This window comes from Anomaloglossus baeobatrachus, unplaced genomic scaffold, assembly GCF_048569485.1.
Source record: "Anomaloglossus baeobatrachus isolate aAnoBae1 unplaced genomic scaffold, aAnoBae1.hap1 Scaffold_3907, whole genome shotgun sequence".
Lineage (NCBI taxonomy): Eukaryota > Metazoa > Chordata > Amphibia > Anura > Aromobatidae > Anomaloglossus > Anomaloglossus baeobatrachus.
This window is the reverse complement of record NW_027443247.1, coordinates 14,033-36,436: the sequence shown is the minus strand read 5'-3', so window position 1 is coordinate 36,436 and position 22,404 is coordinate 14,033. Positions and strand designations below refer to the sequence as shown.

Here is a 22,404-nt window from a genome sequence, read left to right as displayed (position 1 = left end):
ACTATTCCTCCAGGAGAGGGCGCCAACAGACTACTAAAGAGATCATCATTACTCAAAGAAAACCCCAAAAACCAATGCATGATAGGAATAAACAGGTAACTTTCTTTGGAGTGGAAGCGGAGAGATCGCACCAGATGCCAATTCTAGATCTTATCACACCTGTGGTCACTGCAGCAGCAGGTGAATCCACTTTGTCCAAAAGGGATCTATTCCATTCAATTGCAAATGATCTAGATAAGACAGAGAACTGCAGCACGGGGACATAGCCGAGTTGGTCAGGTTGAGTGGTGATGAGTTTGCTATTTGGATGAATAAAGAAAGTCAAAAGTGTGAAAGATAAAAAACAAAAGGAGGAAGTGTGAAAAGTGAATGGGCCAAATTGAGGTGCATATGAAGACGTATGCTTTCTTCCAATTCATTAAATCGGGCTAATATGAATCAGGTGAATTGAGTTCTGCTTTTGGAAACTGGGTTAAGAAGGGGTGCACCGTTCCTGGAGGTACTGCAATACCAGGTCAATGCGTGGAGTGGACAGAGCAAGCTCTTTTTCCATCTCCCTGTTCTAAAAATCCATTTAATATATGGTCCCCAGATAGGGGACGTATCAGATATTAAACTGATAAGAACAGATACTACACTTGATCTTAGCCAAAAGGCCGAGAAGCGATAACCAGAATTGGTTTGGGCCTCGAGTGGCACCCTGGCCTATGCCGGACACATCTTAGGGAGAGAGAGCGAGAGGGAGACAAACCCACGCCTACACAAGACATTTTGTCACCCAAGCCAACCCTTGAAAAGGCTGCTTTGCAGAGCAAAAACAAGAAGAATGGTGCGTTTTGCAGCCGCCGCCCACTGCAATGAATCTGAATAACTCCTCCTTTAGGGCGCAAGCAACTCCCCTCCCCCTTGCAGTCTTTCCAATTCACGATACAAAAAGACGGACAGGACAGGTTGCCTGACTTTCCGTCACTGCCACCCTTTGCCATCCTTACCCGTAGAAAGCCCTTTCATCATCCCCAAACCCTAATCTTTTCCCTTTCCTTCCCAGCCCCCAAACCCTGCCCTCTGTACCTTTCTCACCACCCGCTTCCCTTCTCCTGTCATCCCCCTACCACCCGGGAAAAAAAGAGATTGCCCCCTCCTTCCACTAGCCCACCCTCCCACCCAAAGAACAACTTCTTCTGCGCAGCTTGTTTTCTAGGCAGCAGCGCTATTGTGATGTCATCGGGGGGCATTGTGACAAGCCGCCAGTGTTCCGTCTCTTCATGTTGTGCACAGTTCAAACGGAAAATACATCAACAGGCAGACTACAGAAAAGCTTACTATCAAAGGTTAGAGGGGGGCTTTCTCAGAGGGCTTTTTACAGTTTTTCTATTCCCAATTAGCCGTTTAAGTGTACTTATTGAAAGTAGTAATTCTTTCATAGGCCGCCCTTTCTTAGTATTTGACGTTCCTTATATTGCGGTATGAGGCTTCGCAGTAGGTTGCAAACATTCATCACCCATGACTGTCCCCAATTGAGCTCAGAAGCTCAATGTCTATCATGACCTCTCTTTTAGAATGTCCAAGAGCAAGCAAACTATTCCTCCAGGAGAGGGCGCCAACAGACTACTAAAGAGATCATCATTACTCAAAGAAAACCCCAAAAACCAATGCATGATAGGAATAAACAGGTAACTTTCTTTGGAGTGGAAGCGGAGAGATCGCACCAGATGCCAATTCTAGATCTTATCACACCTGTGGTCACTGCAGCAGCAGGTGAATCCACTTTGTCCAAAAGGGATCTATTCCATTCAATTGCAAATGATCTAGATAAGACAGAGAACTGCAGCACGGGGACATAGCCGAGTTGGTCAGGTTGAGTGGTGATGAGTTTGCTATTTGGATGAATAAAGAAAGTCAAAAGTGTGAAAGATAAAAAACAAAAGGAGGAAGTGTGAAAAGTGAATGGGCCAAATTGAGGTGCATATGAAGACGTATGCTTTCTTCCAATTCATTAAATCGGGCTAATATGAATCAGGTGAATTGAGTTCTGCTTTTGGAAACTGGGTTAAGAAGGGGTGCACCGTTCCTGGAGGTACTGCAATACCAGGTCAATGCGTGGAGTGGACAGAGCAAGCTCTTTTTCCATCTCCCTGTTCTAAAAATCCATTTAATATATGGTCCCCAGATAGGGGACGTATCAGATATTAAACTGATAAGAACAGATACTACACTTGATCTTAGCCAAAAGGCCGAGAAGCGATAACCAGAATTGGTTTGGGCCTCGAGTGGCACCCTGGCCTATGCCGGACACATCTTAGGGAGAGAGAGCGAGAGGGAGACAAACCCACGCCTACACAAGACATTTTGTCACCCAAGCCAACCCTTGAAAAGGCTGCTTTGCAGAGCAAAAACAAGAAGAATGGTGCGTTTTGCAGCCGCCGCCCACTGCAATGAATCTGAATAACTCCTCCTTTAGGGCGCAAGCAACTCCCCTCCCCCTTGCAGTCTTTCCAATTCACGATACAAAAAGACGGACAGGACAGGTTGCCTGACTTTCCGTCACTGCCACCCTTTGCCATCCTTACCCGTAGAAAGCCCTTTCATCATCCCCAAACCCTAATCTTTTCCCTTTCCTTCCCAGCCCCCAAACCCTGCCCTCTGTACCTTTCTCACCACCCGCTTCCCTTCTCCTGTCATCCCCCTACCACCCGGGAAAAAAAGAGATTGCCCCCTCCTTCCACTAGCCCACCCTCCCACCCAAAGAACAACTTCTTCTGCGCAGCTTGTTTTCTAGGCAGCAGCGCTATTGTGATGTCATCGGGGGGCATTGTGACAAGCCGCCAGTGTTCCGTCTCTTCATGTTGTGCACAGTTCAAACGGAAAATACATCAACAGGCAGACTACAGAAAAGCTTACTATCAAAGGTTAGAGGGGGGCTTTCTCAGAGGGCTTTTTACAGTTTTTCTATTCCCAATTAGCCGTTTAAGTGTACTTATTGAAAGTAGTAATTCTTTCATAGGCCGCCCTTTCTTAGTATTTGACGTTCCTTATATTGCGGTATGAGGCTTCGCAGTAGGTTGCAAACATTCATCACCCATGACTGTCCCCAATTGAGCTCAGAAGCTCAATGTCTATCATGACCTCTCTTTTAGAATGTCCAAGAGCAAGCAAACTATTCCTCCAGGAGAGGGCGCCAACAGACTACTAAAGAGATCATCATTACTCAAAGAAAACCCCAAAAACCAATGCATGATAGGAATAAACAGGTAACTTTCTTTGGAGTGGAAGCGGAGAGATCGCACCAGATGCCAATTCTAGATCTTATCACACCTGTGGTCACTGCAGCAGCAGGTGAATCCACTTTGTCCAAAAGGGATCTATTCCATTCAATTGCAAATGATCTAGATAAGACAGAGAACTGCAGCACGGGGACATAGCCGAGTTGGTCAGGTTGAGTGGTGATGAGTTTGCTATTTGGATGAATAAAGAAAGTCAAAAGTGTGAAAGATAAAAAACAAAAGGAGGAAGTGTGAAAAGTGAATGGGCCAAATTGAGGTGCATATGAAGACGTATGCTTTCTTCCAATTCATTAAATCGGGCTAATATGAATCAGGTGAATTGAGTTCTGCTTTTGGAAACTGGGTTAAGAAGGGGTGCACCGTTCCTGGAGGTACTGCAATACCAGGTCAATGCGTGGAGTGGACAGAGCAAGCTCTTTTTCCATCTCCCTGTTCTAAAAATCCATTTAATATATGGTCCCCAGATAGGGGACGTATCAGATATTAAACTGATAAGAACAGATACTACACTTGATCTTAGCCAAAAGGCCGAGAAGCGATAACCAGAATTGGTTTGGGCCTCGAGTGGCACCCTGGCCTATGCCGGACACATCTTAGGGAGAGAGAGCGAGAGGGAGACAAACCCACGCCTACACAAGACATTTTGTCACCCAAGCCAACCCTTGAAAAGGCTGCTTTGCAGAGCAAAAACAAGAAGAATGGTGCGTTTTGCAGCCGCCGCCCACTGCAATGAATCTGAATAACTCCTCCTTTAGGGCGCAAGCAACTCCCCTCCCCCTTGCAGTCTTTCCAATTCACGATACAAAAAGACGGACAGGACAGGTTGCCTGACTTTCCGTCACTGCCACCCTTTGCCATCCTTACCCGTAGAAAGCCCTTTCATCATCCCCAAACCCTAATCTTTTCCCTTTCCTTCCCAGCCCCCAAACCCTGCCCTCTGTACCTTTCTCACCACCCGCTTCCCTTCTCCTGTCATCCCCCTACCACCCGGGAAAAAAAGAGATTGCCCCCTCCTTCCACTAGCCCACCCTCCCACCCAAAGAACAACTTCTTCTGCGCAGCTTGTTTTCTAGGCAGCAGCGCTATTGTGATGTCATCGGGGGGCATTGTGACAAGCCGCCAGTGTTCCGTCTCTTCATGTTGTGCACAGTTCAAACGGAAAATACATCAACAGGCAGACTACAGAAAAGCTTACTATCAAAGGTTAGAGGGGGGCTTTCTCAGAGGGCTTTTTACAGTTTTTCTATTCCCAATTAGCCGTTTAAGTGTACTTATTGAAAGTAGTAATTCTTTCATAGGCCGCCCTTTCTTAGTATTTGACGTTCCTTATATTGCGGTATGAGGCTTCGCAGTAGGTTGCAAACATTCATCACCCATGACTGTCCCCAATTGAGCTCAGAAGCTCAATGTCTATCATGACCTCTCTTTTAGAATGTCCAAGAGCAAGCAAACTATTCCTCCAGGAGAGGGCGCCAACAGACTACTAAAGAGATCATCATTACTCAAAGAAAACCCCAAAAACCAATGCATGATAGGAATAAACAGGTAACTTTCTTTGGAGTGGAAGCGGAGAGATCGCACCAGATGCCAATTCTAGATCTTATCACACCTGTGGTCACTGCAGCAGCAGGTGAATCCACTTTGTCCAAAAGGGATCTATTCCATTCAATTGCAAATGATCTAGATAAGACAGAGAACTGCAGCACGGGGACATAGCCGAGTTGGTCAGGTTGAGTGGTGATGAGTTTGCTATTTGGATGAATAAAGAAAGTCAAAAGTGTGAAAGATAAAAAACAAAAGGAGGAAGTGTGAAAAGTGAATGGGCCAAATTGAGGTGCATATGAAGACGTATGCTTTCTTCCAATTCATTAAATCGGGCTAATATGAATCAGGTGAATTGAGTTCTGCTTTTGGAAACTGGGTTAAGAAGGGGTGCACCGTTCCTGGAGGTACTGCAATACCAGGTCAATGCGTGGAGTGGACAGAGCAAGCTCTTTTTCCATCTCCCTGTTCTAAAAATCCATTTAATATATGGTCCCCAGATAGGGGACGTATCAGATATTAAACTGATAAGAACAGATACTACACTTGATCTTAGCCAAAAGGCCGAGAAGCGATAACCAGAATTGGTTTGGGCCTCGAGTGGCACCCTGGCCTATGCCGGACACATCTTAGGGAGAGAGAGCGAGAGGGAGACAAACCCACGCCTACACAAGACATTTTGTCACCCAAGCCAACCCTTGAAAAGGCTGCTTTGCAGAGCAAAAACAAGAAGAATGGTGCGTTTTGCAGCCGCCGCCCACTGCAATGAATCTGAATAACTCCTCCTTTAGGGCGCAAGCAACTCCCCTCCCCCTTGCAGTCTTTCCAATTCACGATACAAAAAGACGGACAGGACAGGTTGCCTGACTTTCCGTCACTGCCACCCTTTGCCATCCTTACCCGTAGAAAGCCCTTTCATCATCCCCAAACCCTAATCTTTTCCCTTTCCTTCCCAGCCCCCAAACCCTGCCCTCTGTACCTTTCTCACCACCCGCTTCCCTTCTCCTGTCATCCCCCTACCACCCGGGAAAAAAAGAGATTGCCCCCTCCTTCCACTAGCCCACCCTCCCACCCAAAGAACAACTTCTTCTGCGCAGCTTGTTTTCTAGGCAGCAGCGCTATTGTGATGTCATCGGGGGGCATTGTGACAAGCCGCCAGTGTTCCGTCTCTTCATGTTGTGCACAGTTCAAACGGAAAATACATCAACAGGCAGACTACAGAAAAGCTTACTATCAAAGGTTAGAGGGGGGCTTTCTCAGAGGGCTTTTTACAGTTTTTCTATTCCCAATTAGCCGTTTAAGTGTACTTATTGAAAGTAGTAATTCTTTCATAGGCCGCCCTTTCTTAGTATTTGACGTTCCTTATATTGCGGTATGAGGCTTCGCAGTAGGTTGCAAACATTCATCACCCATGACTGTCCCCAATTGAGCTCAGAAGCTCAATGTCTATCATGACCTCTCTTTTAGAATGTCCAAGAGCAAGCAAACTATTCCTCCAGGAGAGGGCGCCAACAGACTACTAAAGAGATCATCATTACTCAAAGAAAACCCCAAAAACCAATGCATGATAGGAATAAACAGGTAACTTTCTTTGGAGTGGAAGCGGAGAGATCGCACCAGATGCCAATTCTAGATCTTATCACACCTGTGGTCACTGCAGCAGCAGGTGAATCCACTTTGTCCAAAAGGGATCTATTCCATTCAATTGCAAATGATCTAGATAAGACAGAGAACTGCAGCACGGGGACATAGCCGAGTTGGTCAGGTTGAGTGGTGATGAGTTTGCTATTTGGATGAATAAAGAAAGTCAAAAGTGTGAAAGATAAAAAACAAAAGGAGGAAGTGTGAAAAGTGAATGGGCCAAATTGAGGTGCATATGAAGACGTATGCTTTCTTCCAATTCATTAAATCGGGCTAATATGAATCAGGTGAATTGAGTTCTGCTTTTGGAAACTGGGTTAAGAAGGGGTGCACCGTTCCTGGAGGTACTGCAATACCAGGTCAATGCGTGGAGTGGACAGAGCAAGCTCTTTTTCCATCTCCCTGTTCTAAAAATCCATTTAATATATGGTCCCCAGATAGGGGACGTATCAGATATTAAACTGATAAGAACAGATACTACACTTGATCTTAGCCAAAAGGCCGAGAAGCGATAACCAGAATTGGTTTGGGCCTCGAGTGGCACCCTGGCCTATGCCGGACACATCTTAGGGAGAGAGAGCGAGAGGGAGACAAACCCACGCCTACACAAGACATTTTGTCACCCAAGCCAACCCTTGAAAAGGCTGCTTTGCAGAGCAAAAACAAGAAGAATGGTGCGTTTTGCAGCCGCCGCCCACTGCAATGAATCTGAATAACTCCTCCTTTAGGGCGCAAGCAACTCCCCTCCCCCTTGCAGTCTTTCCAATTCACGATACAAAAAGACGGACAGGACAGGTTGCCTGACTTTCCGTCACTGCCACCCTTTGCCATCCTTACCCGTAGAAAGCCCTTTCATCATCCCCAAACCCTAATCTTTTCCCTTTCCTTCCCAGCCCCCAAACCCTGCCCTCTGTACCTTTCTCACCACCCGCTTCCCTTCTCCTGTCATCCCCCTACCACCCGGGAAAAAAAGAGATTGCCCCCTCCTTCCACTAGCCCACCCTCCCACCCAAAGAACAACTTCTTCTGCGCAGCTTGTTTTCTAGGCAGCAGCGCTATTGTGATGTCATCGGGGGGCATTGTGACAAGCCGCCAGTGTTCCGTCTCTTCATGTTGTGCACAGTTCAAACGGAAAATACATCAACAGGCAGACTACAGAAAAGCTTACTATCAAAGGTTAGAGGGGGGCTTTCTCAGAGGGCTTTTTACAGTTTTTCTATTCCCAATTAGCCGTTTAAGTGTACTTATTGAAAGTAGTAATTCTTTCATAGGCCGCCCTTTCTTAGTATTTGACGTTCCTTATATTGCGGTATGAGGCTTCGCAGTAGGTTGCAAACATTCATCACCCATGACTGTCCCCAATTGAGCTCAGAAGCTCAATGTCTATCATGACCTCTCTTTTAGAATGTCCAAGAGCAAGCAAACTATTCCTCCAGGAGAGGGCGCCAACAGACTACTAAAGAGATCATCATTACTCAAAGAAAACCCCAAAAACCAATGCATGATAGGAATAAACAGGTAACTTTCTTTGGAGTGGAAGCGGAGAGATCGCACCAGATGCCAATTCTAGATCTTATCACACCTGTGGTCACTGCAGCAGCAGGTGAATCCACTTTGTCCAAAAGGGATCTATTCCATTCAATTGCAAATGATCTAGATAAGACAGAGAACTGCAGCACGGGGACATAGCCGAGTTGGTCAGGTTGAGTGGTGATGAGTTTGCTATTTGGATGAATAAAGAAAGTCAAAAGTGTGAAAGATAAAAAACAAAAGGAGGAAGTGTGAAAAGTGAATGGGCCAAATTGAGGTGCATATGAAGACGTATGCTTTCTTCCAATTCATTAAATCGGGCTAATATGAATCAGGTGAATTGAGTTCTGCTTTTGGAAACTGGGTTAAGAAGGGGTGCACCGTTCCTGGAGGTACTGCAATACCAGGTCAATGCGTGGAGTGGACAGAGCAAGCTCTTTTTCCATCTCCCTGTTCTAAAAATCCATTTAATATATGGTCCCCAGATAGGGGACGTATCAGATATTAAACTGATAAGAACAGATACTACACTTGATCTTAGCCAAAAGGCCGAGAAGCGATAACCAGAATTGGTTTGGGCCTCGAGTGGCACCCTGGCCTATGCCGGACACATCTTAGGGAGAGAGAGCGAGAGGGAGACAAACCCACGCCTACACAAGACATTTTGTCACCCAAGCCAACCCTTGAAAAGGCTGCTTTGCAGAGCAAAAACAAGAAGAATGGTGCGTTTTGCAGCCGCCGCCCACTGCAATGAATCTGAATAACTCCTCCTTTAGGGCGCAAGCAACTCCCCTCCCCCTTGCAGTCTTTCCAATTCACGATACAAAAAGACGGACAGGACAGGTTGCCTGACTTTCCGTCACTGCCACCCTTTGCCATCCTTACCCGTAGAAAGCCCTTTCATCATCCCCAAACCCTAATCTTTTCCCTTTCCTTCCCAGCCCCCAAACCCTGCCCTCTGTACCTTTCTCACCACCCGCTTCCCTTCTCCTGTCATCCCCCTACCACCCGGGAAAAAAAGAGATTGCCCCCTCCTTCCACTAGCCCACCCTCCCACCCAAAGAACAACTTCTTCTGCGCAGCTTGTTTTCTAGGCAGCAGCGCTATTGTGATGTCATCGGGGGGCATTGTGACAAGCCGCCAGTGTTCCGTCTCTTCATGTTGTGCACAGTTCAAACGGAAAATACATCAACAGGCAGACTACAGAAAAGCTTACTATCAAAGGTTAGAGGGGGGCTTTCTCAGAGGGCTTTTTACAGTTTTTCTATTCCCAATTAGCCGTTTAAGTGTACTTATTGAAAGTAGTAATTCTTTCATAGGCCGCCCTTTCTTAGTATTTGACGTTCCTTATATTGCGGTATGAGGCTTCGCAGTAGGTTGCAAACATTCATCACCCATGACTGTCCCCAATTGAGCTCAGAAGCTCAATGTCTATCATGACCTCTCTTTTAGAATGTCCAAGAGCAAGCAAACTATTCCTCCAGGAGAGGGCGCCAACAGACTACTAAAGAGATCATCATTACTCAAAGAAAACCCCAAAAACCAATGCATGATAGGAATAAACAGGTAACTTTCTTTGGAGTGGAAGCGGAGAGATCGCACCAGATGCCAATTCTAGATCTTATCACACCTGTGGTCACTGCAGCAGCAGGTGAATCCACTTTGTCCAAAAGGGATCTATTCCATTCAATTGCAAATGATCTAGATAAGACAGAGAACTGCAGCACGGGGACATAGCCGAGTTGGTCAGGTTGAGTGGTGATGAGTTTGCTATTTGGATGAATAAAGAAAGTCAAAAGTGTGAAAGATAAAAAACAAAAGGAGGAAGTGTGAAAAGTGAATGGGCCAAATTGAGGTGCATATGAAGACGTATGCTTTCTTCCAATTCATTAAATCGGGCTAATATGAATCAGGTGAATTGAGTTCTGCTTTTGGAAACTGGGTTAAGAAGGGGTGCACCGTTCCTGGAGGTACTGCAATACCAGGTCAATGCGTGGAGTGGACAGAGCAAGCTCTTTTTCCATCTCCCTGTTCTAAAAATCCATTTAATATATGGTCCCCAGATAGGGGACGTATCAGATATTAAACTGATAAGAACAGATACTACACTTGATCTTAGCCAAAAGGCCGAGAAGCGATAACCAGAATTGGTTTGGGCCTCGAGTGGCACCCTGGCCTATGCCGGACACATCTTAGGGAGAGAGAGCGAGAGGGAGACAAACCCACGCCTACACAAGACATTTTGTCACCCAAGCCAACCCTTGAAAAGGCTGCTTTGCAGAGCAAAAACAAGAAGAATGGTGCGTTTTGCAGCCGCCGCCCACTGCAATGAATCTGAATAACTCCTCCTTTAGGGCGCAAGCAACTCCCCTCCCCCTTGCAGTCTTTCCAATTCACGATACAAAAAGACGGACAGGACAGGTTGCCTGACTTTCCGTCACTGCCACCCTTTGCCATCCTTACCCGTAGAAAGCCCTTTCATCATCCCCAAACCCTAATCTTTTCCCTTTCCTTCCCAGCCCCCAAACCCTGCCCTCTGTACCTTTCTCACCACCCGCTTCCCTTCTCCTGTCATCCCCCTACCACCCGGGAAAAAAAGAGATTGCCCCCTCCTTCCACTAGCCCACCCTCCCACCCAAAGAACAACTTCTTCTGCGCAGCTTGTTTTCTAGGCAGCAGCGCTATTGTGATGTCATCGGGGGGCATTGTGACAAGCCGCCAGTGTTCCGTCTCTTCATGTTGTGCACAGTTCAAACGGAAAATACATCAACAGGCAGACTACAGAAAAGCTTACTATCAAAGGTTAGAGGGGGGCTTTCTCAGAGGGCTTTTTACAGTTTTTCTATTCCCAATTAGCCGTTTAAGTGTACTTATTGAAAGTAGTAATTCTTTCATAGGCCGCCCTTTCTTAGTATTTGACGTTCCTTATATTGCGGTATGAGGCTTCGCAGTAGGTTGCAAACATTCATCACCCATGACTGTCCCCAATTGAGCTCAGAAGCTCAATGTCTATCATGACCTCTCTTTTAGAATGTCCAAGAGCAAGCAAACTATTCCTCCAGGAGAGGGCGCCAACAGACTACTAAAGAGATCATCATTACTCAAAGAAAACCCCAAAAACCAATGCATGATAGGAATAAACAGGTAACTTTCTTTGGAGTGGAAGCGGAGAGATCGCACCAGATGCCAATTCTAGATCTTATCACACCTGTGGTCACTGCAGCAGCAGGTGAATCCACTTTGTCCAAAAGGGATCTATTCCATTCAATTGCAAATGATCTAGATAAGACAGAGAACTGCAGCACGGGGACATAGCCGAGTTGGTCAGGTTGAGTGGTGATGAGTTTGCTATTTGGATGAATAAAGAAAGTCAAAAGTGTGAAAGATAAAAAACAAAAGGAGGAAGTGTGAAAAGTGAATGGGCCAAATTGAGGTGCATATGAAGACGTATGCTTTCTTCCAATTCATTAAATCGGGCTAATATGAATCAGGTGAATTGAGTTCTGCTTTTGGAAACTGGGTTAAGAAGGGGTGCACCGTTCCTGGAGGTACTGCAATACCAGGTCAATGCGTGGAGTGGACAGAGCAAGCTCTTTTTCCATCTCCCTGTTCTAAAAATCCATTTAATATATGGTCCCCAGATAGGGGACGTATCAGATATTAAACTGATAAGAACAGATACTACACTTGATCTTAGCCAAAAGGCCGAGAAGCGATAACCAGAATTGGTTTGGGCCTCGAGTGGCACCCTGGCCTATGCCGGACACATCTTAGGGAGAGAGAGCGAGAGGGAGACAAACCCACGCCTACACAAGACATTTTGTCACCCAAGCCAACCCTTGAAAAGGCTGCTTTGCAGAGCAAAAACAAGAAGAATGGTGCGTTTTGCAGCCGCCGCCCACTGCAATGAATCTGAATAACTCCTCCTTTAGGGCGCAAGCAACTCCCCTCCCCCTTGCAGTCTTTCCAATTCACGATACAAAAAGACGGACAGGACAGGTTGCCTGACTTTCCGTCACTGCCACCCTTTGCCATCCTTACCCGTAGAAAGCCCTTTCATCATCCCCAAACCCTAATCTTTTCCCTTTCCTTCCCAGCCCCCAAACCCTGCCCTCTGTACCTTTCTCACCACCCGCTTCCCTTCTCCTGTCATCCCCCTACCACCCGGGAAAAAAAGAGATTGCCCCCTCCTTCCACTAGCCCACCCTCCCACCCAAAGAACAACTTCTTCTGCGCAGCTTGTTTTCTAGGCAGCAGCGCTATTGTGATGTCATCGGGGGGCATTGTGACAAGCCGCCAGTGTTCCGTCTCTTCATGTTGTGCACAGTTCAAACGGAAAATACATCAACAGGCAGACTACAGAAAAGCTTACTATCAAAGGTTAGAGGGGGGCTTTCTCAGAGGGCTTTTTACAGTTTTTCTATTCCCAATTAGCCGTTTAAGTGTACTTATTGAAAGTAGTAATTCTTTCATAGGCCGCCCTTTCTTAGTATTTGACGTTCCTTATATTGCGGTATGAGGCTTCGCAGTAGGTTGCAAACATTCATCACCCATGACTGTCCCCAATTGAGCTCAGAAGCTCAATGTCTATCATGACCTCTCTTTTAGAATGTCCAAGAGCAAGCAAACTATTCCTCCAGGAGAGGGCGCCAACAGACTACTAAAGAGATCATCATTACTCAAAGAAAACCCCAAAAACCAATGCATGATAGGAATAAACAGGTAACTTTCTTTGGAGTGGAAGCGGAGAGATCGCACCAGATGCCAATTCTAGATCTTATCACACCTGTGGTCACTGCAGCAGCAGGTGAATCCACTTTGTCCAAAAGGGATCTATTCCATTCAATTGCAAATGATCTAGATAAGACAGAGAACTGCAGCACGGGGACATAGCCGAGTTGGTCAGGTTGAGTGGTGATGAGTTTGCTATTTGGATGAATAAAGAAAGTCAAAAGTGTGAAAGATAAAAAACAAAAGGAGGAAGTGTGAAAAGTGAATGGGCCAAATTGAGGTGCATATGAAGACGTATGCTTTCTTCCAATTCATTAAATCGGGCTAATATGAATCAGGTGAATTGAGTTCTGCTTTTGGAAACTGGGTTAAGAAGGGGTGCACCGTTCCTGGAGGTACTGCAATACCAGGTCAATGCGTGGAGTGGACAGAGCAAGCTCTTTTTCCATCTCCCTGTTCTAAAAATCCATTTAATATATGGTCCCCAGATAGGGGACGTATCAGATATTAAACTGATAAGAACAGATACTACACTTGATCTTAGCCAAAAGGCCGAGAAGCGATAACCAGAATTGGTTTGGGCCTCGAGTGGCACCCTGGCCTATGCCGGACACATCTTAGGGAGAGAGAGCGAGAGGGAGACAAACCCACGCCTACACAAGACATTTTGTCACCCAAGCCAACCCTTGAAAAGGCTGCTTTGCAGAGCAAAAACAAGAAGAATGGTGCGTTTTGCAGCCGCCGCCCACTGCAATGAATCTGAATAACTCCTCCTTTAGGGCGCAAGCAACTCCCCTCCCCCTTGCAGTCTTTCCAATTCACGATACAAAAAGACGGACAGGACAGGTTGCCTGACTTTCCGTCACTGCCACCCTTTGCCATCCTTACCCGTAGAAAGCCCTTTCATCATCCCCAAACCCTAATCTTTTCCCTTTCCTTCCCAGCCCCCAAACCCTGCCCTCTGTACCTTTCTCACCACCCGCTTCCCTTCTCCTGTCATCCCCCTACCACCCGGGAAAAAAAGAGATTGCCCCCTCCTTCCACTAGCCCACCCTCCCACCCAAAGAACAACTTCTTCTGCGCAGCTTGTTTTCTAGGCAGCAGCGCTATTGTGATGTCATCGGGGGGCATTGTGACAAGCCGCCAGTGTTCCGTCTCTTCATGTTGTGCACAGTTCAAACGGAAAATACATCAACAGGCAGACTACAGAAAAGCTTACTATCAAAGGTTAGAGGGGGGCTTTCTCAGAGGGCTTTTTACAGTTTTTCTATTCCCAATTAGCCGTTTAAGTGTACTTATTGAAAGTAGTAATTCTTTCATAGGCCGCCCTTTCTTAGTATTTGACGTTCCTTATATTGCGGTATGAGGCTTCGCAGTAGGTTGCAAACATTCATCACCCATGACTGTCCCCAATTGAGCTCAGAAGCTCAATGTCTATCATGACCTCTCTTTTAGAATGTCCAAGAGCAAGCAAACTATTCCTCCAGGAGAGGGCGCCAACAGACTACTAAAGAGATCATCATTACTCAAAGAAAACCCCAAAAACCAATGCATGATAGGAATAAACAGGTAACTTTCTTTGGAGTGGAAGCGGAGAGATCGCACCAGATGCCAATTCTAGATCTTATCACACCTGTGGTCACTGCAGCAGCAGGTGAATCCACTTTGTCCAAAAGGGATCTATTCCATTCAATTGCAAATGATCTAGATAAGACAGAGAACTGCAGCACGGGGACATAGCCGAGTTGGTCAGGTTGAGTGGTGATGAGTTTGCTATTTGGATGAATAAAGAAAGTCAAAAGTGTGAAAGATAAAAAACAAAAGGAGGAAGTGTGAAAAGTGAATGGGCCAAATTGAGGTGCATATGAAGACGTATGCTTTCTTCCAATTCATTAAATCGGGCTAATATGAATCAGGTGAATTGAGTTCTGCTTTTGGAAACTGGGTTAAGAAGGGGTGCACCGTTCCTGGAGGTACTGCAATACCAGGTCAATGCGTGGAGTGGACAGAGCAAGCTCTTTTTCCATCTCCCTGTTCTAAAAATCCATTTAATATATGGTCCCCAGATAGGGGACGTATCAGATATTAAACTGATAAGAACAGATACTACACTTGATCTTAGCCAAAAGGCCGAGAAGCGATAACCAGAATTGGTTTGGGCCTCGAGTGGCACCCTGGCCTATGCCGGACACATCTTAGGGAGAGAGAGCGAGAGGGAGACAAACCCACGCCTACACAAGACATTTTGTCACCCAAGCCAACCCTTGAAAAGGCTGCTTTGCAGAGCAAAAACAAGAAGAATGGTGCGTTTTGCAGCCGCCGCCCACTGCAATGAATCTGAATAACTCCTCCTTTAGGGCGCAAGCAACTCCCCTCCCCCTTGCAGTCTTTCCAATTCACGATACAAAAAGACGGACAGGACAGGTTGCCTGACTTTCCGTCACTGCCACCCTTTGCCATCCTTACCCGTAGAAAGCCCTTTCATCATCCCCAAACCCTAATCTTTTCCCTTTCCTTCCCAGCCCCCAAACCCTGCCCTCTGTACCTTTCTCACCACCCGCTTCCCTTCTCCTGTCATCCCCCTACCACCCGGGAAAAAAAGAGATTGCCCCCTCCTTCCACTAGCCCACCCTCCCACCCAAAGAACAACTTCTTCTGCGCAGCTTGTTTTCTAGGCAGCAGCGCTATTGTGATGTCATCGGGGGGCATTGTGACAAGCCGCCAGTGTTCCGTCTCTTCATGTTGTGCACAGTTCAAACGGAAAATACATCAACAGGCAGACTACAGAAAAGCTTACTATCAAAGGTTAGAGGGGGGCTTTCTCAGAGGGCTTTTTACAGTTTTTCTATTCCCAATTAGCCGTTTAAGTGTACTTATTGAAAGTAGTAATTCTTTCATAGGCCGCCCTTTCTTAGTATTTGACGTTCCTTATATTGCGGTATGAGGCTTCGCAGTAGGTTGCAAACATTCATCACCCATGACTGTCCCCAATTGAGCTCAGAAGCTCAATGTCTATCATGACCTCTCTTTTAGAATGTCCAAGAGCAAGCAAACTATTCCTCCAGGAGAGGGCGCCAACAGACTACTAAAGAGATCATCATTACTCAAAGAAAACCCCAAAAACCAATGCATGATAGGAATAAACAGGTAACTTTCTTTGGAGTGGAAGCGGAGAGATCGCACCAGATGCCAATTCTAGATCTTATCACACCTGTGGTCACTGCAGCAGCAGGTGAATCCACTTTGTCCAAAAGGGATCTATTCCATTCAATTGCAAATGATCTAGATAAGACAGAGAACTGCAGCACGGGGACATAGCCGAGTTGGTCAGGTTGAGTGGTGATGAGTTTGCTATTTGGATGAATAAAGAAAGTCAAAAGTGTGAAAGATAAAAAACAAAAGGAGGAAGTGTGAAAAGTGAATGGGCCAAATTGAGGTGCATATGAAGACGTATGCTTTCTTCCAATTCATTAAATCGGGCTAATATGAATCAGGTGAATTGAGTTCTGCTTTTGGAAACTGGGTTAAGAAGGGGTGCACCGTTCCTGGAGGTACTGCAATACCAGGTCAATGCGTGGAGTGGACAGAGCAAGCTCTTTTTCCATCTCCCTGTTCTAAAAATCCATTTAATATATGGTCCCCAGATAGGGGACGTATCAGATATTAAACTGATAAGAACAGATTTTTTGATTTAATGAAGCTTTCCAAAGCACCACAAAAATGCATGACCGAAGTCACACCAAAAACAGTGCAAAGGCTAGGATTCGTGTGGACCCCTCCGTGAGAAGAGGATCCCCAAAAATCAACCCCGTCCCTCCGAGCCAGAAGGCCACAGCGAGGGTCAGGGATCTTCGGTGCTCCCCCAAGCCGAAGCCTGGTTGAGCCTTGTTGTTGCTCCCAGCGTCCACCGAGGCATCTTACCCAAGTGGAGTAGGGAGCTACTAGTCGTTGGTTTCGCAGCCGAGACTGCCCGGACCGTCAACCGGTGTTGGTTTCTCAGCCCAAGGCTGACCGGACCTCCAACCGGGTGTTGGTTTCTCAGCCCAAGGCTGACCGGACCTCCAACCGGGTGTTGGTTTCTCAGCCCAAGGCTAACCGGACCTCCAACCGGGTGTTGGTTTCTCAGCCAAAGCTGACCCGGACCTCCAACCGGGTGATGGTTTCTCAGCCCAAAGCTGACCGGACCTCCGACTGGGATTATAAAAATTTCCCTTCTTAGCCAGAAGGCCAGGATAGGGCAATATGCTTGGAAAGTATGAATAGGCAAGGCGCGGCGTGCGACAGAGTCTGAGGCTTACCAGGGTCCCAACCTAGCAAGTTCAGACTCCCTCCAGGGTGTCCATTCCTGGGGCACATTGCACCATAACCCCCACACTTACTCAGTCTAATAGCCTCAATCCTGGTAGGGCCATGGTTTCCTCTAGATGGATATACTATCCTCCCAAAGTACTAACAAGTGCAACCTTCCAGTGTGCATTGCATCATTGTACTAAGGTGGCCGGAGCCTTAAACCACCTTTTCGAACGATACTACACTTGATCTTAGCCAAAAGGCCGAGAAGCGATAACCAGAATTGGTTTGGGCCTCGAGTGGCACCCTGGCCTATGCCGGACACATCTTAGGGAGAGAGAGCGAGAGGGAGACAAACCCACGCCTACACAAGACATTTTGTCACCCAAGCCAACCCTTGAAAAGGCTGCTTTGCAGAGCAAAAACAAGAAGAATGGTGCGTTTTGCAGCCGCCGCCCACTGCAATGAATCTGAATAACTCCTCCTTTAGGGCGCAAGCAACTCCCCTCCCCCTTGCAGTCTTTCCAATTCACGATACAAAAAGACGGACAGGACAGGTTGCCTGACTTTCCGTCACTGCCACCCTTTGCCATCCTTACCCGTAGAAAGCCCTTTCATCATCCCCAAACCCTAATCTTTTCCCTTTCCTTCCCAGCCCCCAAACCCTGCCCTCTGTACCTTTCTCACCACCCGCTTCCCTTCTCCTGTCATCCCCCTACCACCCGGGAAAAAAAGAGATTGCCCCCTCCTTCCACTAGCCCACCCTCCCACCCAAAGAACAACTTCTTCTGCGCAGCTTGTTTTCTAGGCAGCAGCGCTATTGTGATGTCATCGGGGGGCATTGTGACAAGCCGCCAGTGTTCCGTCTCTTCATGTTGTGCACAGTTCAAACGGAAAATACATCAACAGGCAGACTACAGAAAAGCTTACTATCAAAGGTTAGAGGGGGGCTTTCTCAGAGGGCTTTTTACAGTTTTTCTATTCCCAATTAGCCGTTTAAGTGTACTTATTGAAAGTAGTAATTCTTTCATAGGCCGCCCTTTCTTAGTATTTGACGTTCCTTATATTGCGGTATGAGGCTTCGCAGTAGGTTGCAAACATTCATCACCCATGACTGTCCCCAATTGAGCTCAGAAGCTCAATGTCTATCATGACCTCTCTTTTAGAATGTCCAAGAGCAAGCAAACTATTCCTCCAGGAGAGGGCGCCAACAGACTACTAAAGAGATCATCATTACTCAAAGAAAACCCCAAAAACCAATGCATGATAGGAATAAACAGGTAACTTTCTTTGGAGTGGAAGCGGAGAGATCGCACCAGATGCCAATTCTAGATCTTATCACACCTGTGGTCACTGCAGCAGCAGGTGAATCCACTTTGTCCAAAAGGGATCTATTCCATTCAATTGCAAATGATCTAGATAAGACAGAGAACTGCAGCACGGGGACATAGCCGAGTTGGTCAGGTTGAGTGGTGATGAGTTTGCTATTTGGATGAATAAAGAAAGTCAAAAGTGTGAAAGATAAAAAACAAAAGGAGGAAGTGTGAAAAGTGAATGGGCCAAATTGAGGTGCATATGAAGACGTATGCTTTCTTCCAATTCATTAAATCGGGCTAATATGAATCAGGTGAATTGAGTTCTGCTTTTGGAAACTGGGTTAAGAAGGGGTGCACCGTTCCTGGAGGTACTGCAATACCAGGTCAATGCGTGGAGTGGACAGAGCAAGCTCTTTTTCCATCTCCCTGTTCTAAAAATCCATTTAATATATGGTCCCCAGATAGGGGACGTATCAGATATTAAACTGATAAGAACAGATACTACACTTGATCTTAGCCAAAAGGCCGAGAAGCGATAACCAGAATTGGTTTGGGCCTCGAGTGGCACCCTGGCCTATGCCGGACACATCTTAGGGAGAGAGAGCGAGAGGGAGACAAACCCACGCCTACACAAGACATTTTGTCACCCAAGCCAACCCTTGAAAAGGCTGCTTTGCAGAGCAAAAACAAGAAGAATGGTGCGTTTTGCAGCCGCCGCCCACTGCAATGAATCTGAATAACTCCTCCTTTAGGGCGCAAGCAACTCCCCTCCCCCTTGCAGTCTTTCCAATTCACGATACAAAAAGACGGACAGGACAGGTTGCCTGACTTTCCGTCACTGCCACCCTTTGCCATCCTTACCCGTAGAAAGCCCTTTCATCATCCCCAAACCCTAATCTTTTCCCTTTCCTTCCCAGCCCCCAAACCCTGCCCTCTGTACCTTTCTCACCACCCGCTTCCCTTCTCCTGTCATCCCCCTACCACCCGGGAAAAAAAGAGATTGCCCCCTCCTTCCACTAGCCCACCCTCCCACCCAAAGAACAACTTCTTCTGCGCAGCTTGTTTTCTAGGCAGCAGCGCTATTGTGATGTCATCGGGGGGCATTGTGACAAGCCGCCAGTGTTCCGTCTCTTCATGTTGTGCACAGTTCAAACGGAAAATACATCAACAGGCAGACTACAGAAAAGCTTACTATCAAAGGTTAGAGGGGGGCTTTCTCAGAGGGCTTTTTACAGTTTTTCTATTCCCAATTAGCCGTTTAAGTGTACTTATTGAAAGTAGTAATTCTTTCATAGGCCGCCCTTTCTTAGTATTTGACGTTCCTTATATTGCGGTATGAGGCTTCGCAGTAGGTTGCAAACATTCATCACCCATGACTGTCCCCAATTGAGCTCAGAAGCTCAATGTCTATCATGACCTCTCTTTTAGAATGTCCAAGAGCAAGCAAACTATTCCTCCAGGAGAGGGCGCCAACAGACTACTAAAGAGATCATCATTACTCAAAGAAAACCCCAAAAACCAATGCATGATAGGAATAAACAGGTAACTTTCTTTGGAGTGGAAGCGGAGAGATCGCACCAGATGCCAATTCTAGATCTTATCACACCTGTGGTCACTGCAGCAGCAGGTGAATCCACTTTGTCCAAAAGGGATCTATTCCATTCAATTGCAAATGATCTAGATAAGACAGAGAACTGCAGCACGGGGACATAGCCGAGTTGGTCAGGTTGAGTGGTGATGAGTTTGCTATTTGGATGAATAAAGAAAGTCAAAAGTGTGAAAGATAAAAAACAAAAGGAGGAAGTGTGAAAAGTGAATGGGCCAAATTGAGGTGCATATGAAGACGTATGCTTTCTTCCAATTCATTAAATCGGGCTAATATGAATCAGGTGAATTGAGTTCTGCTTTTGGAAACTGGGTTAAGAAGGGGTGCACCGTTCCTGGAGGTACTGCAATACCAGGTCAATGCGTGGAGTGGACAGAGCAAGCTCTTTTTCCATCTCCCTGTTCTAAAAATCCATTTAATATATGGTCCCCAGATAGGGGACGTATCAGATATTAAACTGATAAGAACAGATACTACACTTGATCTTAGCCAAAAGGCCGAGAAGCGATAACCAGAATTGGTTTGGGCCTCGAGTGGCACCCTGGCCTATGCCGGACACATCTTAGGGAGAGAGAGCGAGAGGGAGACAAACCCACGCCTACACAAGACATTTTGTCACCCAAGCCAACCCTTGAAAAGGCTGCTTTGCAGAGCAAAAACAAGAAGAATGGTGCGTTTTGCAGCCGCCGCCCACTGCAATGAATCTGAATAACTCCTCCTTTAGGGCGCAAGCAACTCCCCTCCCCCTTGCAGTCTTTCCAATTCACGATACAAAAAGACGGACAGGACAGGTTGCCTGACTTTCCGTCACTGCCACCCTTTGCCATCCTTACCCGTAGAAAGCCCTTTCATCATCCCCAAACCCTAATCTTTTCCCTTTCCTTCCCAGCCCCCAAACCCTGCCCTCTGTACCTTTCTCACCACCCGCTTCCCTTCTCCTGTCATCCCCCTACCACCCGGGAAAAAAAGAGATTGCCCCCTCCTTCCACTAGCCCACCCTCCCACCCAAAGAACATCTTCTTCTGCGCAGCTTGTTTTCTAGGCAGCAGCGCTATTGTGATGTCATCGGGGGGCATTGTGACAAGCCGCCAGTGTTCCGTCTCTTCATGTTGTGCACAGTTCAAACGGAAAATACATCAACAGGCAGACTACAGAAAAGCTTACTATCAAAGGTTAGAGGGGGGCTTTCTCAGAGGGCTTTTTACAGTTTTTCTATTCCCAATTAGCCGTTTAAGTGTACTTATTGAAAGTAGTAATTCTTTCATAGGCCGCCCTTTCTTAGTATTTGACGTTCCTTATATTGCGGTATGAGGCTTCGCAGTAGGTTGCAAACATTCATCACCCATGACTGTCCCCAATTGAGCTCAGAAGCTCAATGTCTATCATGACCTCTCTTTTAGAATGTCCAAGAGCAAGCAAACTATTCCTCCAGGAGAGGGCGCCAACAGACTACTAAAGAGATCATCATTACTCAAAGAAAACCCCAAAAACCAATGCATGATAGGAATAAACAGGTAACTTTCTTTGGAGTGGAAGCGGAGAGATCGCACCAGATGCCAATTCTAGATCTTATCACACCTGTGGTCACTGCAGCAGCAGGTGAATCCACTTTGTCCAAAAGGGATCTATTCCATTCAATTGCAAATGATCTAGATAAGACAGAGAACTGCAGCACGGGGACATAGCCGAGTTGGTCAGGTTGAGTGGTGATGAGTTTGCTATTTGGATGAATAAAGAAAGTCAAAAGTGTGAAAGATAAAAAACAAAAGGAGGAAGTGTGAAAAGTGAATGGGCCAAATTGAGGTGCATATGAAGACGTATGCTTTCTTCCAATTCATTAAATCGGGCTAATATGAATCAGGTGAATTGAGTTCTGCTTTTGGAAACTGGGTTAAGAAGGGGTGCACCGTTCCTGGAGGTACTGCAATACCAGGTCAATGCGTGGAGTGGACAGAGCAAGCTCTTTTTCCATCTCCCTGTTCTAAAAATCCATTTAATATATGGTCCCCAGATAGGGGACGTATCAGATATTAAACTGATAAGAACAGATACTACACTTGATCTTAGCCAAAAGGCCGAGAAGCGATAACCAGAATTGGTTTGGGCCTCGAGTGGCACCCTGGCCTATGCCGGACACATCTTAGGGAGAGAGAGCGAGAGGGAGACAAACCCACGCCTACACAAGACATTTTGTCACCCAAGCCAACCCTTGAAAAGGCTGCTTTGCAGAGCAAAAACAAGAAGAATGGTGCGTTTTGCAGCCGCCGCCCACTGCAATGAATCTGAATAACTCCTCCTTTAGGGCGCAAGCAACTCCCCTCCCCCTTGCAGTCTTTCCAATTCACGATACAAAAAGACGGACAGGACAGGTTGCCTGACTTTCCGTCACTGCCACCCTTTGCCATCCTTACCCGTAGAAAGCCCTTTCATCATCCCCAAACCCTAATCTTTTCCCTTTCCTTCC

The 22,404-nt window shown here is 46.5% G+C and overlaps 14 non-coding genes and 1 pseudogene across 14 annotated transcripts; all 15 read right to left on the bottom strand.

The window, feature by feature from the left end:
• Positions 1–477: 477 nt before the first annotated feature.
• LOC142275973 (U2 spliceosomal RNA) lies at positions 478–668 on the bottom strand. Its single transcript, XR_012739522.1, has one exon. It is a non-coding gene; the product is annotated as a U2 spliceosomal RNA (small nuclear RNA).
• Positions 669–2,055: 1,387 nt separating this feature from the next.
• On the bottom strand, positions 2,056–2,246 carry LOC142275972 (U2 spliceosomal RNA). Its single transcript, XR_012739521.1, has one exon. It is a non-coding gene; the product is annotated as a U2 spliceosomal RNA (small nuclear RNA).
• Positions 2,247–3,633: 1,387 nt separating this feature from the next.
• On the bottom strand, positions 3,634–3,824 carry LOC142275971 (U2 spliceosomal RNA). The gene has a single exon (XR_012739520.1). It is a non-coding gene; the product is annotated as a U2 spliceosomal RNA (small nuclear RNA).
• Positions 3,825–5,211: 1,387 nt separating this feature from the next.
• Positions 5,212–5,402, bottom strand: LOC142275970 (U2 spliceosomal RNA). The gene has a single exon (XR_012739519.1). It is a non-coding gene; the product is annotated as a U2 spliceosomal RNA (small nuclear RNA).
• A 1,387-nt stretch (positions 5,403–6,789) lies between these two features.
• Positions 6,790–6,980, bottom strand: LOC142275968 (U2 spliceosomal RNA). Its single transcript, XR_012739518.1, has one exon. It is a non-coding gene; the product is annotated as a U2 spliceosomal RNA (small nuclear RNA).
• A 1,387-nt stretch (positions 6,981–8,367) lies between these two features.
• On the bottom strand, positions 8,368–8,558 carry LOC142275967 (U2 spliceosomal RNA). The gene has a single exon (XR_012739517.1). It is a non-coding gene; the product is annotated as a U2 spliceosomal RNA (small nuclear RNA).
• Positions 8,559–9,945: 1,387 nt separating this feature from the next.
• Positions 9,946–10,136, bottom strand: LOC142275965 (U2 spliceosomal RNA). Its single transcript, XR_012739515.1, has one exon. It is a non-coding gene; the product is annotated as a U2 spliceosomal RNA (small nuclear RNA).
• A 1,387-nt stretch (positions 10,137–11,523) lies between these two features.
• LOC142275964 (U2 spliceosomal RNA) lies at positions 11,524–11,714 on the bottom strand. The gene has a single exon (XR_012739514.1). It is a non-coding gene; the product is annotated as a U2 spliceosomal RNA (small nuclear RNA).
• Positions 11,715–13,101: 1,387 nt separating this feature from the next.
• On the bottom strand, positions 13,102–13,292 carry LOC142275963 (U2 spliceosomal RNA). The gene has a single exon (XR_012739513.1). It is a non-coding gene; the product is annotated as a U2 spliceosomal RNA (small nuclear RNA).
• A 1,387-nt stretch (positions 13,293–14,679) lies between these two features.
• On the bottom strand, positions 14,680–14,870 carry LOC142275962 (U2 spliceosomal RNA). Its single transcript, XR_012739512.1, has one exon. It is a non-coding gene; the product is annotated as a U2 spliceosomal RNA (small nuclear RNA).
• Positions 14,871–16,257: 1,387 nt separating this feature from the next.
• On the bottom strand, positions 16,258–16,450 carry LOC142275986 (U2 spliceosomal RNA). The gene has a single exon (XR_012739534.1). It is a non-coding gene; the product is annotated as a U2 spliceosomal RNA (small nuclear RNA).
• Positions 16,451–17,151: 701 nt separating this feature from the next.
• On the bottom strand, positions 17,152–17,293 carry LOC142275988 (U2 spliceosomal RNA; annotated as a pseudogene).
• A 1,387-nt stretch (positions 17,294–18,680) lies between these two features.
• Positions 18,681–18,871, bottom strand: LOC142275961 (U2 spliceosomal RNA). Its single transcript, XR_012739511.1, has one exon. It is a non-coding gene; the product is annotated as a U2 spliceosomal RNA (small nuclear RNA).
• A 1,387-nt stretch (positions 18,872–20,258) lies between these two features.
• Positions 20,259–20,449, bottom strand: LOC142275960 (U2 spliceosomal RNA). The gene has a single exon (XR_012739510.1). It is a non-coding gene; the product is annotated as a U2 spliceosomal RNA (small nuclear RNA).
• A 1,387-nt stretch (positions 20,450–21,836) lies between these two features.
• Positions 21,837–22,027, bottom strand: LOC142275959 (U2 spliceosomal RNA). The gene has a single exon (XR_012739509.1). It is a non-coding gene; the product is annotated as a U2 spliceosomal RNA (small nuclear RNA).
• Between the last annotated feature and the right edge of the window lie 377 nt (positions 22,028–22,404).